The sequence below is a fragment of the Buteo buteo genome, chromosome 20 (genome assembly GCF_964188355.1).
Source record: "Buteo buteo chromosome 20, bButBut1.hap1.1, whole genome shotgun sequence".
Taxonomy (NCBI): Eukaryota; Metazoa; Chordata; class Aves; order Accipitriformes; family Accipitridae; genus Buteo; species Buteo buteo.
The window spans coordinates 24,621,969-24,636,764 of NC_134190.1; positions in this window are offsets into that span (position 1 = coordinate 24,621,969).

Here is a 14,796-nt window from a genome sequence, read left to right on the forward strand (position 1 = left end):
ACTGCAGATGCTTGGCTCTACCAGCTTCGTTTTCTGTCTTTTCCCAATGAGAAACCCTGCAACACAAAGACTTAGGAGCAACCAGAAAGTTAGCTGTGATGTTCTGCAGAAAGAGAACCATTTTCCCTAAACTTCAAAGGGCTCTGGGTTTATACTACACCAGAAACTGGACAGTACTTTTACAGAGTCTGGCATTTTAAACAGAGAGTAGTGCGGCAGATTTTCTGTAAGAAAGGGTTAAAGAGCACTGACCCAGCCTAAAGACAGTGCACCAAAAGCCCCAGGTGACGTGATGGCTGGGGCTATAAAAAGCTGCAGCCACGTGGTAGAAGAGTAAAGGAAGAACATTTAAAAGCTTATTTTTTCCTTTACTGACTGCTAGGGAGGATGGGAAGGGCAGGAAAGAAGTCTTGCCTGGGTTATAAAAGACCTGGGTTACAAAAGTGTTACTTTGTTATGTAGAAAACAAAGGTATGGAGATACTGTGCGAGAACTTGAAACCAAACATCTTATTAAAAATGAGGGATCTGGTGGGTTATGGAGCTTCCAATGCTCTATGTGGAGTGGGAAAATGAAGGGAATAAAAGTAGAAAAAAGGCAGCAATGAGTGTGTACTTACAAGTGCCTAAAAAATGGAGAAGACAGGAGGGGACAGAAACCTCTGGCAGCTTGACTAGAAGGCAATTCCCACCAAATACCTGACTCCTTGAATGATGGTGCACCACCCTAATGGGATTAGCTCCACGATCCTTTAACCTTCTCTTTGCTCTGTGGTACCTTTTACTGTGACCAATGGAAAAGTTGCCCTTCAAAGTTTCGGCACTGTGACAGCTCGTTAGCACAAAAATGCAAACTCTACACCGATTATTTCATTCACATGATCACAGGAGGCCATGACAACATTACTTACTGGGTTTGAAAATGACAATCCAACAAGCAATCTAAACTTAAAGAAAAGTAGCTCATGACTTTGTTTCACCTGTGATGGAATTTAGGTAGTTTCACATAAAAATGCAAAACATGGTTTTGTTAATTATAAACCTTTTTTCATACTCAGAGCTCATAAAAAATAACATTTGTTTTTATGACACAGGGTTTTTCTGCTTGCTCAAAATTGCAATGAAAAATGAGTTAAGCATTTTTTAAAGGGAAAAATAATAAAATACTAGCTATATATTTATGGTACTTAACTGTGAGACCCAGATTAATTTCAACAGCAATTTAATTAATTTAATTCAAACTCACATGTTCCACATGCTACATAAGTACTCCGTCTCCACTCTGTGACAGGACTGGAGTGTCTATTATCTTATTCCCCACTGAGGATGTGGAAATCTTCACAGAGTGCATTTGCGAAATACCTCCTTTCCAGATATAACAGGTTTCTCTGGAAACAAAAATAATCTGACAAATTCCTTGACCATCTGATGAGTACTGAGGCATATTTTATGTGCATTGGTTTTATCTTAATGCCAGGCTAAAAAGATTAGTTCGCCCCTGTGTTGTTGAGCCACTGGGCTGTAGACTACATCTACTGCTGCAGTCTCTGAGGAAGAGTGCTTACAGCAGTGTGCTGAGCTTTGAAGCTAAATATCTGCTATTCAGGCAACAGATAGTCTGACATTTAAAACCACAGCTACTACTGAATATACCTAAGCTGCTGGGTAGAGGGCCAATCTTCACATATGGACGCTCCTGTACAGCAGGTTGCATAAGTTTAGCTTAGAACCTCACCAAAAGCTTTTATTTCTTGGTGAGCCTGGCTATGCCTGCAAGACAAACAGGTGGCATTCAAATATCTGAAGGTATTTTCTTGGCATATGAGATAATGTGAAGTCTTGGAAGGACTCCTTAATTGACACTCGGTGACCGTGTGGTTCTATGGGGTTCTGGTAAAGAAGTTGTGTGTGTATGTGTATATATATATGTACGTATGTATGTATATATATACACACACACTCATACACAGAAGGGGGTGGGCGGAAAGAGCAGAAACAGGCTATCTAATTGAGGGTAATCCTAGGGGCACACTTGCATGCCTTGCCTACTGCAAAGCAGTGGGTATTGCTTGGATTACTGAAAGAACAAAATCATAATCTGTAGGTCTGCTGTAATGAATTGCTTTGAAGGCTGCATTCTAAATAAAAAGGGAGCTGGCAGGGACAGAGAACAGTGGATTATACCACTCATTCCTTCTCCAGCAGGAAGCCAACTCAAAATACCTTCTTGTACATCTGCTAACTTCATAGCAGATGTGCCAAATCATCCGTTAGGTTTACTGGTGATTGCTCTTACCTGGGGTCTCTAGTACTTGTCGCCTGCTTTAGGAAAGACCACCTGACAACACAAGGCTGAGGTGCAGAGGCCTCTCAGAAGACAGGGACAGTCACACTGGCTAAACCTTGACCTGTCCCAGTGCCTCCCACTGACAGTGGTCAAAAGGGACACACCTGGGGAAAAGTGTACGACCAGAGCGAGCAGGGAATGATCCTTACCTGTAACACGCATGCAGTCTCCAATGACTCTCAGCTCAGACACACTCCTGAGCAACAGGATAGCTAATTAGGTTAGCTAATTAGACAGCTAATATTTAATATCAGCGGATAGACTTCTCTTCCACAAATTTGTCCGGTATCCCCTTGAACCTATGTAAAACATCTACAATCAATACCATCCCAAGGCAGGAACTTCTACCGCTTAACAAAAGGGTTTGAACCTGAGCGCTGCCCGTTTCATCCAATGTCTCCTATTTCTGCATCAGAGGGGTCACTAAGCAATCAAACCTCACTCACATTGTCTGTGACACCTGAAACATTACATGTGAGTTCTGCTTCTCATGAGCTTTCTCCCTTCCAGCCTGAAGAGTTGAAGTCTATTAGATGATTTCTCATACGGAAGTCATTACATACCTCTGACCTTTTTTCCTTCAGTTTTATTGCCTCTTTTGGAGGTAGGCTTGGGGGAGGATTAAGTGGAAAAGAGGAGTACAGGGGGAGAAGCAATTCCATAACAGCACACAAGATGCCAGATATAGGTGTACTATGGATTTATGCAGTGGTCCAGTGTTGTCTGTTCTGGGCTCTGACCATTACTGTGCATTAAGCTGACAATAACACAGGTGACTATAACAACGCCTATATGCTGTCCCTCAGAAATACGGGAAGACAAACAGATGGGAGTTGTTCCCTCTGCCTGCCCCTTGAGCATCACTTCATACCTACCTATATGGAATTTCAGCAGCTGTTCAGTACTGTGAGGTTCTTGTGCAGCTCTTTACAGCCAGCTTCTGTTATTACACGCTGAATGCCACAGCATCATCAGCAAAACAATTAAAAGGGTAGCTTTTCTGGAATACTGGTACTGGTCAATAGTCTGGGTGTCAAACTATTTACCATCAAGTATGCTCAACCCTAGACATACAAAAGAAGCCTAATTAAACAGTTCTGATCCCCTGACCACTTCTAAGTTTTTAAGTACATTGAAGGATAGGAAATGCTGTGCCCACTTCTGTTCATGCTCGAAGTTGAGTGTTCCTGTATAAATACAGCAGCAAAGGGGTTTTGACTCAAAGGTTTTGTTCCCCTTTCTTTCAGTAAAAAAGCAGACAGCACTTTAGATGCTGACTCATTTTTTTCCAATCAAAACACTCCCTGTTGTATATATCACAGAGGTATGAATAGAGCCATACAAACAGTGATTGTTAATACGCTAACTTCTCCAAGTTGAGCTTGTAAGCTTGCTGGTTTCTGGTTATCAGATCACTGCAGAGTTGGTAAGTCCTGGTCCTGTCTTACAAAGCCATAGAGCCAAGAAAACTGGATTTTTAAATATGTATTTTCAACCAGTAATAAAAGAAGATTATTAGTTGAAGATCCTAATGAATGTATGTGCCCCATGCAAATGCAAAGCTAACATCCTACACAGTGGAGTCCTGCTGGGACAGAATCAGTCCTGGAAAGCACTTGGAACACGTGCTGTGAAAGGTCAAGAATTTTGTCACAGGGAGAAACTAAATATGGTAGATGTCACTGTGAGTTAATGAACTGATTTAAGCTATCTAATCCTCACACAGGAAACATGCAGTTCTTGTATCTCAGTCCGACATGGTTAGCCTTCACTGTTATGTAGTAAGCCTTAAACCTGCAGGCAGGTTTTTGACCGCTAGATAGTGTCACCCCAATGACAAAAGTTTTAATTTTCACACACTGATTGCTTTGAAAAGGTTTTCTTAAGCAACTTGATGACAATAGTTTCATGGACACCTCTTCTTCAGGTGTAAGACAGATGCAATGACATCTCCTCTACCTAATCTGTTGCAGTTAAGTAACAACAAATGTTATGACAATAATTCTGTCTTCCCATGTATTTTCTGAAAAGCACAGTATCACTAATATAATATCAAAGGCCTCTTCATGCATACTCTTACTCTACTTTTGACTCCAGCAAAAGTGCAATTGAAGTTGAGCACATTATTAATGCTCTAGCATGGTCCATAATTAAAAGGTGTTTGTAAAAATGGGGTATAATCAGTTGGGAAAGTCAACAATCACACTGTCATTGCATCACTTATTAGCTAGTATGCTGCAGCTTTTAATCCCCTGTTTTTTCCAGTCTACTGTTAGGTTTGACCTTATTTCTCTGCACCATTACAAAAACAAGGGTCCAGCAGAGTTTCATGCAGAAGATCTTGCTAACAAATAAAAATGTTCCTTGTATGCAGGAAATGGGAGCAAATGGTGCTACCTACATGAATCAAGACAACTGTAGCCATAGGTGACTTTATTGCCATGTGGCACATGCTAGAGATGGCTATACAAACGACTGTTAAATAAATTAACATTGAGTCCTGGGGGGTTCAAACAGCAAATTTTCCAGTGTAAGGAAACAAAACAATACACTGTCTTAATGTATGTGGACACCATTAGGAAACACCAAGAAGCATGGGAAAAAATTTAACTCTTCTTCATACCTCTTCTTTAAGAGGTCAGACATAAAGGAGTCAAAGTTACTTCCTTTGTCAAACATAAGGGAGTAACCCACCATCAGAACTGAAGGCAAGAGCTTTTGACTGTATAACTGCATGACTTACGTGGCAGCATGGAAAACCATGTTTCTTAGATCCTAGCTGCACTGTCTCAGATATATTGAACTGAAGCAATTTCTCAGCATTATTTTGGTCAACCTAGGGAAGATCCTGCAATAGAAATATTGACAGTAGTAGCTGCTGTATAGTGGTGACTGCTGACCTCACAAGACAAATCATCTCTGTCTTCCCAAGTGAGAGCAGTGGAGACAACACTTAGAATTTGATTCCACGGTACACATTACTTCTAATATGCAGGTCAAAGATCAACTTGCCTAAAGAAATGTGGCGAAAATATGCACTCTCCTCTCTGCAACAGAACTAGTGCACATCACTTGTCCTCCAAATCAAAAGACAGATAAGCCAAGCACTGCCTTTCCCATTGCAGTCACCTTCAGATTCCTCCTCTCACATCAGTTATGCAGGCAATTGCCTAAAGGATAAATCACTGCAGTCCATACAAGGAGTGAAGGAAAGGAACTGCTTCCTTACTTCCGTCAGTCTCAGCAACAAAAAGACTGCTACTGAGACTTTATCAATTATTTATGCAGCTGCCATTTTGTCTTCTGCTCCTCATTCCCCAGATTCAAATACTTCTCTCCCTGGACCAAACTCCATCTTCAATTATTCATTGAACTGGGCACAATTTTTCCCTTGCTCATTTGAGTTCCTTTTTTTTTTTTGTTTGACTTGAACTGTTGGAACAGCAGCGATTTGTAGATTAGCTAATACCGAGTTTGGAAGTTAGCCAAGAGCTGTAGGTTGACCTGCAAACTAAATCACCCAGACTCGGCAAGGAGGATGGAGTAAAGAATATTGCAATGATTGTCATGGGCTTTGCATTATATATCATAATCGTGGCAGCCTGATCCATGTGAATAGTGGCACTTACAACAACTGCATAAGTAGCACAGCTGAAGTACCTGTGCAGTTTGCAGATTCATAACCTACAGTGACCTCTGTATATCCGTTGCAGCATATAAATCCCAGATACCCACACAAGCAATAAGCAAAACACCCAAATAATCGTGCCAGTCAGCTCCCTGTGCTAAGACTTCAGGCAACACATTTGGCTTGAGTTCACCCTTTCATTTTCAGAAGAAATTTCTTATTTTGCTAAGAAATATAATTAAAACAAAATCAGCTTTTTTAAAACTAGCTCTACAAGCATGTCTCCATTTCCAACCAGTATTACATATGCAGGGTACTCTAAATTACCACAGAAGCTAAAGAATAGGAGGGAGAGGGATTTTAGGTTCAATGTAAGCCCACAAAAACTCCACATCATCTCTGGAAATCTCTCTTTGAGTCTCTGAATTTTATACTGAACCTGTTAAGGTGTTAAGGACTCAGAAACAGCATTTGTCCTTTTTAGAGGTTGTGCATGATGTCTTTAATATAATGAAAGCACAAATTTTTAAAAAATGCTCAGAAAATGACTTCTCACTCTTCCTTTCCCATTCTTTGCAGCTTGAAAAATCTTGTTATTCATATAGAACCATTTTGACTCCCATTTCCACTAAATAACACATCAAGACAACTAACCGAAGAACCTGAAAGTTCTGAAATGAGAGGGAAAAGCACTGAGAAGGCTAATTACTGTCACTACACAGACAGTTGTTGTGCAATAGTTAATTATGGAGATAACAGTTGTGGCACCATGCCTAAGGCTGAATCAAGTATTTGGCTTCAAAAGTGTGGATTTTTTACATAAAGTTTCCGAAATCTTATTATTTATTTAACACACAAGCAAGCCTTGCTTACATTGAAAATATAAAATGGAATCTGTGTGGAAATCTCACTGTCTTTCTCAGAGGTTTTTTAGTGGTAACTTCTCTCCTTGGTGGACAGGGAACAAAGTACATTCTTCTGTCTTCTGGTCCACTCTGCATCATCTTACTCTACTAAGCAGAAGATGTTTTCCCATCACACAGGCAACAGGCTCCTATGGTAATGTACTAGAAGGGCTTAAACTCTTTCTTATGATGATGAACTGTATCTCTACCTTAGATCCACTGCACCCTGCGACCATGCATTTTCCAATGCTAAACATTTAGATAAATTGGCAGATAACACATACTTACTAGCAATACTGAGATGACACACAGCTCTGTTGACGGAGCATTACTACTACACCCAATGATTCAGTATTTGGATAAGACCAATGACAAGATGAGGGAAGGCTGGTTGAAACCGAAGCTGAGGTAGGTAAAATAGTCACACCACAGCTCAGCAGCCTTATTTTAAAAGACCATCTGCAACTTCTGGCTGACAGCTGGAGTAGGTCACTCTTCCTTTCTGACTTCGTGGGTATCTCCTGGGGAGAGGAAGGAGGGGGCCAGGGAGGAAGAAGTGCTGGCTGTGTAGGAGACAAAAAGTCTCACATTCAGTCCGTTAAATAAATATCCGACACAAACCTCATCCCAACTTCTTTGCTTTGTCTCTTCTAGAAAACTGCATGTAATAATTAAAAATAAATGAAAAAAACACCCATAGGGCAATCCACTACATTTCCGCCTCTACAAGGTGGGAGGAAAAAACATGACAGCTGTTAGGTGGCCTTGTAGAAGGTGATGAACAGACTGTAGAAATGCAGGGAGACATGCAAAGGCACAGGATACAGGAAAACAAGACAAATCAATTCTAATGCTCGCTAAGTGGTCCAGATTCAAATAAAACTATTTCAATCATTAATTCTACAACAAAGCAGCAACAGCCAGAAATTAAATGCAGAAGGACTTTTAGGTCAGTAACAATCTGTTGCAGAGAATGAGTAAAGCCAAAACAGACATGTGTTTTAAATTCACATCTGTTAAATTGCTTCTGCTTCACACAGGTTTTGTTCAAATTGACCTGTCTTTAGCTTGTATCCCAGAGGGTTTCTTATAAATTTCAAGGTATTATTAATATAGCTATTACTTTAAAGGTACTTTTGCCATTAATATCCCATGTAACTAAAACTAGAAAAAGCCAACGCTTCTACGAAAGATTCAGTTGGAGCATCAGTACATATCAAATGCCACAGACTAAGTCTACAATATTAGCCTTCATCCCAACATAGCTTAGAGAAGTATTAAAAACTCCAAATGAAAGCAGACTCACTTCAAACACCAAAGCACAGCAAGCCTCTGTACATCGTGAGAGGACTGATGTATTTTGTGTCACTCTTTGATATAGCTTAGACACTTTTATTAAAGAGCTTTAAAGGTCTTGTTCATGTAACTATCTTTCACCCCCAGGCACTTTACCCAGTCACGGAGGTAAAACATCAGCGAAATACAGTCCAAGCTTATTTGATTAGAGCAGCACTCAGCTTTCATAAGTAAGGAGAGAGAAAAGACAGAAATAATTTATAATAAACACAGTAAACCAGTGGGTATTCTTGAAACTGCCAGTGAAGGCGGAGGGCTGTGGCTGCAGCGCACCTATTTAGTTTCACTTGGTTTGCGATTCTGCCCCTTCTGCTTGCACAGATGAGGCAGGAGCTTGTGGACTAACTTCTAGGAATGACTGAGCCCAAGGCAGGCAAGAATAACAGCTCTGGATGCTCAGTGTCTTGAGGACACCATCCATTTAGTTTTAGGACTTCCTCCACAGGCAGTCTTGAAGTGTGTTGTACAACTGTTAGTACACGTCCCCCTCCCCAAAGAGTCAGAGCCATGTCAATCCTAGTAGAGCTCAAGAGTAGCTACTTATTTCAAGCCTGCTACTTATGACGACTTCACAAGATGATGATGATGTGAATTAGGAAGGTTCCCCCACTTCTCTGCTTTCCCTCTCCCAATTATTCCTTCCTACAGAGAGAGGAGGATGTTGGATGGAGCTAGCACGCCCATGAAATCTTAGTGCAGGCAACATTTTGTTTAACTTCTGTATGGTCCGACGATTACCGATGGACATTTTGCATCCCATGTTGAGGAGAGAACACTTTATATTAATTACATTGCCATCAATTAACCACTGCTATGACTTTGGTGCATTTATGCTCAGGACCTGTTTGTCTGTGAGGTCTTTCGGTGCTGTGGCTTCAGCTGCCCAGTAGAGCAGCAGTCCCTTGGGAACACCTCAGAAGACAGTCTCTCTTCTTCCCCTTTTAATTTCATTCTGTAAATTTAATTCCAGTTATTATGTGCATCAACAATAGCCTTTCTATGCCGTTTGTTTATAGAAAGTGACATCATTCCCTTTGAAAAAACAGGAGGAGGAATCTGTGGAAATAAATGCGCGGCGGCAGGGGAGCACTTTGGAGCGAGGCTCCTCCACGCCGGGCGAGCAGCTGGACGGGGAGCTCGCCGAGGGACCCGTCCTTTGCAACTGCAAACCACCAGCAGGAAGCAGGCTCTGTGTAAGGAAGTGATTAGGTATTTATATCCTTCACTGTGGCCAGTAAACAGAATTAGTGTGACTTGGACCAAGTTTTAATTATACAGGAGCTTAACGATCTAAGCCGTTGTGGGAGGAGAGCGTGGGGGAAGAGAATGAAGGGTCAACAAAGTGCATCTGTCTGTTTTCTCTCCTTCTGTCTTCAGAAATGGCATTCACAGGGCTATTTTTAGTGGGTTTTTCAAGGTGGTTTTTCTCCCCCTTAGTCCAAGGAATATTAGATTCATGACTGGCTCCTGAAGAAGTGAAAAGCAAGGAGATGCTGTGTCATATTTCTAAGTACAACTCCTTACCAGCATGTAAGCCACCATGCTTAAAACACCAGCGACCTCATTTCTCAGCATACATCCTCAAACCTGCCAGGCAGGTGAGAAAATCCTCTCTGAATGGCACCTGCCCACACTCTGTGAGCTGACAAAGTCACTCTGCTGCCTTGACCAACAGCACAACTTGAGGGTCTTAGTGAAGAACCAGCACTGATTCTGTAACCGGCTGCTCTAACTAGAAATCTCAGGGAGAGTGGGTTGGTTCCTACTTGTCTGAAAGAAAACTAATCTCCCACATACTTAACTTCAGGAACTGTAATCGGCTTTACATTTGACTCCTTATTTTTCCTACAATCTCCCAAATTGGAATCCACTCTTAGAAAATTGTATTGAATATTACTGTTTCATTCCAGCTACCAAAAAAGCTCTGAAAAACGTGCAGGTTCAGCCTGTTGGTTTGAACATTTTGATCCTTTCCCATTTTTTTTTGCCTAGAGGGACCGCTCCTTGAAAATGTCCAACACTTAGCCTGCCTAGGGATTCTCCTCAGCTCAGCTGTTGCAGCTAGCATGGCAGGGAAAGAACACTTGCACTATAAGATTCATGTTTTGCATTTCTAAATGCACTTAAAGTCATAGCTAAGGCCTTGGCTGGTCTTCCTAGGCAAATGGAGGGTCCGTACAGGTTTAGATCTTACTAAAGCCTACTTGGAGGGATTTCTTTAACCCCTGCCATTCATTTTTAGGCTGGAAATAAGTATAGAGAAGTGGCATGCATGGTAAAGTAGGTAAATTCAGAGACTTCTGGTTTTAGTCACAAATACTGATTATTTCCCTTTTTCATCTTTCAAGTCTTAATTGCTACACCAGCCTTCCAACATGACTCCAAAGTGACAGAATACACATCACTATCATAAAAAAAAATGAGGGCCACCACATTAAAAAAACATGGCCCTGGCATACACTACTTCCACAAAAATAGAAACATTTTTACGCAAGTAGTTTGCAGTCCCCTGGAAAAAAGGCAAAGGTAATCAACAACATTATCCCTCTAGTGATGCTGAAAAGCACCCGAACAGTAAAGGTGATCTGAAATGCAACTTTAAGACGAACAAAGAACCTATTTTCTTTTACACATGGACTGAGTATTCAGATGACTTCTAGACAGAAAAGTATAGCACAAGAAATTGTGATTTACGGCCATCCTCTTCCTTCAGTGGGGCTCATTATGATTTTGACTAGCAAGGGGTAAACCACTGCTTTGTCAGCTCAGCTGCCCCTCACCTATTCCAGAGCACAATCCCGTAATCAATCAACTCTGTCAGGACAGAGGCACCAAGTTAACAGATGGAGAGGGGTTAGAGTCGTATTGATTTGCCCTGTGAATGCTCAATTAGAGAAACCTCAAATCAAAGCTGAATTACAGGCTCCTGCACTGGTCACCTGTGCTCGTGCTGAGCAGACACACAGTTAAGTACTTGCAAGCGATATGCAGAACACAGGTATGTAGGAGAGGCATTGATGCATAGCTCAGGTAAAGGTTACGCAGATTTGAACAGCTGCAGATTACAAAGCAGCTATTCAAGCAATTAAGTGCTCCTCACCCTGTGCTGAGACTGCAGAACACAGCTTCATGGTTCCTACACTGCTATGGAAATCAATTTATCAAAGGTTTGGTTTTCTTTTCAAAATGGCTGCTACGAGTTTTCAGCTTACCCAGTAGTATCAGCTTATGTGGTTAAAGGAACGTCAAAACTGAAGTTACCTTTTTTAGTTTAAAGAGGTTGATAAGAAGGCAAAAGAAACCATTGATACTATCAAGCAGATAGTATTAAGTGGATAATTCTATACTCTCATTTAAGGGATGATCAGCTGGATTCAAGTGCCGAGTGAGGAAAAAAATCAGGTTACCACACTTGAAATCCCAGTCCAATACATCATCATCTGTGAGTCAGCTGCCATAGAAACCCATGTCTTGTTCAGTGTGATAAAGTTTGGCACAGCAAAAACCTGTTTCTCTATGCCCAAAGATAAAAATATGAAATATCTAAAATGAATCAGAGAGAGGTTTATTCTGCAAGAAGCTATCTATCATTTTGAGCCAAACTCCTGCAGTTTGTCATTCTGAACTAGACATCTATGGCAATCAAATTGGCTTTTCTTTAGGCTGTACTGTTGATAAATATAATCTGTGAATGTGCTAAGTACTGTCTCTGCCGATTCCAATTTCTTCACAAACAGTGACAGCAATTGGAGGGATCATCACTTATTCACCTAGAATAAATGCCACACCAAGAAGTAAGTCATCCTTTAGTTTTTCAAGGAAAAGAAATTATTTCAAAACCACATAATTTACAGGTCACCTCCTTTCATAACGCACAGAGATGTACCTTCTTAAAGGTGATGTTATATATATTTTCACAGAAGCCACACAACAGAAAACAGTGTTGTTGATTCCAAATGTCAATTATTTTCTTAACACCACAGTAAAAAAAATAATCCAAAAGTGAAATTCTTTACTTCCTGACAAGCTCATATAAGACCACGTGTTGGCATATGCGTAGGGGTTATGCACTAACTCTATGGTGCCTGTCAATCACACGCATCAAGGACAGGGTTTTCAGTTTTGATTCTTACATGTAAAACTGCTAGTTCAAATCTGGAGGGCAATGCTTCAAGACAGAGCAGTCAGCAATGTGTACATCTGGGATTTACTGTATTTCATGACTCTCATTCAACTTTTGGGAATGACAGTTTAAAAGGTTGCAGTCACATGGTAAAACACTATGATGAGACAGCTAGAGAGGAACAATATGGATTGCTTCCTAACATGGAAAGAGTTTTTACAAACAGAAAATGCCAAAGTGAGTTATTTAACTCTGCAATAGTAAGCAGCTGTTGACCTATATTTCCCAACTATCAGTATGGAGTCAGAATGAAGGCTTTAACTCAGACATCTGTAAGGTTCTAGTCCTTCATTCAGATGCAAACAACATGCATTGAACACGTGTAAAACAAAACATATTCATGTGTTCTGTGGCTTCTGGCTACAATACTTCTACATGTACCCGCTTCACAGTCCAGCAGTGTGTCTGGAGCACAGACAGCTTCATTTACTTTAAATGTAATTTAAAATAACAGTTAGGAGGAGGGGAGAAAGAGTTTATTGAGCAGAAAACAGCATTTACCAGCAAATAACATTTTAAACATGCAAAGCTGTTCAAGAAGCTTAAAAAATAGCAAAGAGATTCACTCAACTCTGAATGTTGAATAAGGAAGAAAAACCAAAGGCCATTTGAAGAGAGCATCTCTGCCATTTCCCACTACAATTATGCTATTTGCAATGAAGCAGAAAACTCTGCAGTACATAAAATGGGAGATTTAGAAAATGTGACTATGCTTTCAGAATCCCAATCAGAATGATTTTAGGCAGCATTTTTAAAACAAAAAATAGAGATTAAAAATAGTCACATCACCCCAAGATAAAAGCCAGTAAAACATTAAGACAAAAGCTACCATTAAACTATGCGCTGTCAACGCTACTGCACACTTCATCACATTGCATGGGATTCACAGGATCAGGGAGGTTGGCCTGCATATGAAATGTTTTACACTGCAGATTTTTTCTATTACTTTTCCATTAAGTTGAGGGAGTTCTGGAAACTACTCAAGTCAAGTCAGGAGGACAGAAATCACCATGAGTACTACCCTTATAGCGCAGGTCTTTTGATGTCAACGGAACAGTATTTTCCAGGGAAGGAGTTTCAGACAGTTAGTCATTGGTGATAGTGCAGGATAACAGCCTAATTACAGCACTATTTCTGGACAGCAACTTTCCGGCTCCTTGTAGAACACTGTAATGAGACAGCTGGCATCATTTTTAAGGTACTCAAGGTGACAGAAGATAGCTGTTATGTGCTGTCCCTACAAGCACAACAAATATCACAGGGGCCTTGGAAACCTCACTTAAGAAAGGAACAGAGTAAATTTCTGTTCAGAGGATAAATGGCAATCTTAAAACATTTTAAAGAGCATTTCATGACTGGCAATCCATGTTCCCAGCATGAATCCCTGCTTTTGACAATTATGCTTTTGAGAATTTCACAATGTAAGGGAGAAAAAACTGAGAAGTTGTTGGAAAAAAATGAAGACAATATGCTTCGCAATTCACTGCCAAGTCAGGTACTCATCCAACTGTAAAGTCAACTCGATAAAACTGATAAACCAGCAAAACTTCACAGATCAAAAAAATGAATCATCGCATTTTAACACTTAGCAGCATGGAAAAGAGACCATTTTGACTTCATTCGGTTAAAGAATTCAGACATTTGTGTAGGTTCTCCATTAACCTCAAGGACATAAACTACCATACAAGATATGCGCTGAAGTACCTCATTGAATTGGAAACCTAGCCCCCGACGAGTTGTTAAGATTTGTTTCTCTTCCCCAGGAGCTGCTCGGCGCCTCTTGCAACCCCCTTCTTCCAACTCCACACTGCTTTTTTATACTAGTTCTCCACTGAGTGCTTACTCACAAGTTTCTATCAGGTTTATGACTGTACAGCATCCTGAAGGTAGGGTGTAAATTGAAGTATGTGTGTATCAGTCAAACACCTACATTATTTTAAACTCATTGTACGGCTATTACCACACAAGGATAAGCAGGCCAGCCAGCAAAAGATAAGAAAATGTCACTTGGGGTTTCATATAAAACTTCAATTTCAAGCACAAAAAATCCATAAAACTGCTTGGCTCATACCTACAGAAATGTGAACCTGTTTACAGCAGGCGTTGACCCGATTCATGGAAAGTATTAATCCACCAGTAAGCCCAGGTTTTTCCACTTCAGCTGCTCACAACTCAACTTGAAGCTTCTTATCAAGAGAAACAGGAGTTTCTCCCATTCCCTCTGTGACACATTTCATCAGCAGCTCAGGGACACAGTTAATGTCTTAGCTTTAGAGCATAAAACACTCCCCCCTTCACTCTTGCCAGGATAGCTTCAGATATAGGAGTCAAGACTCTTCCTCTCCTTCCTCTCACCAGCCCACTGTAAGATGACAGCA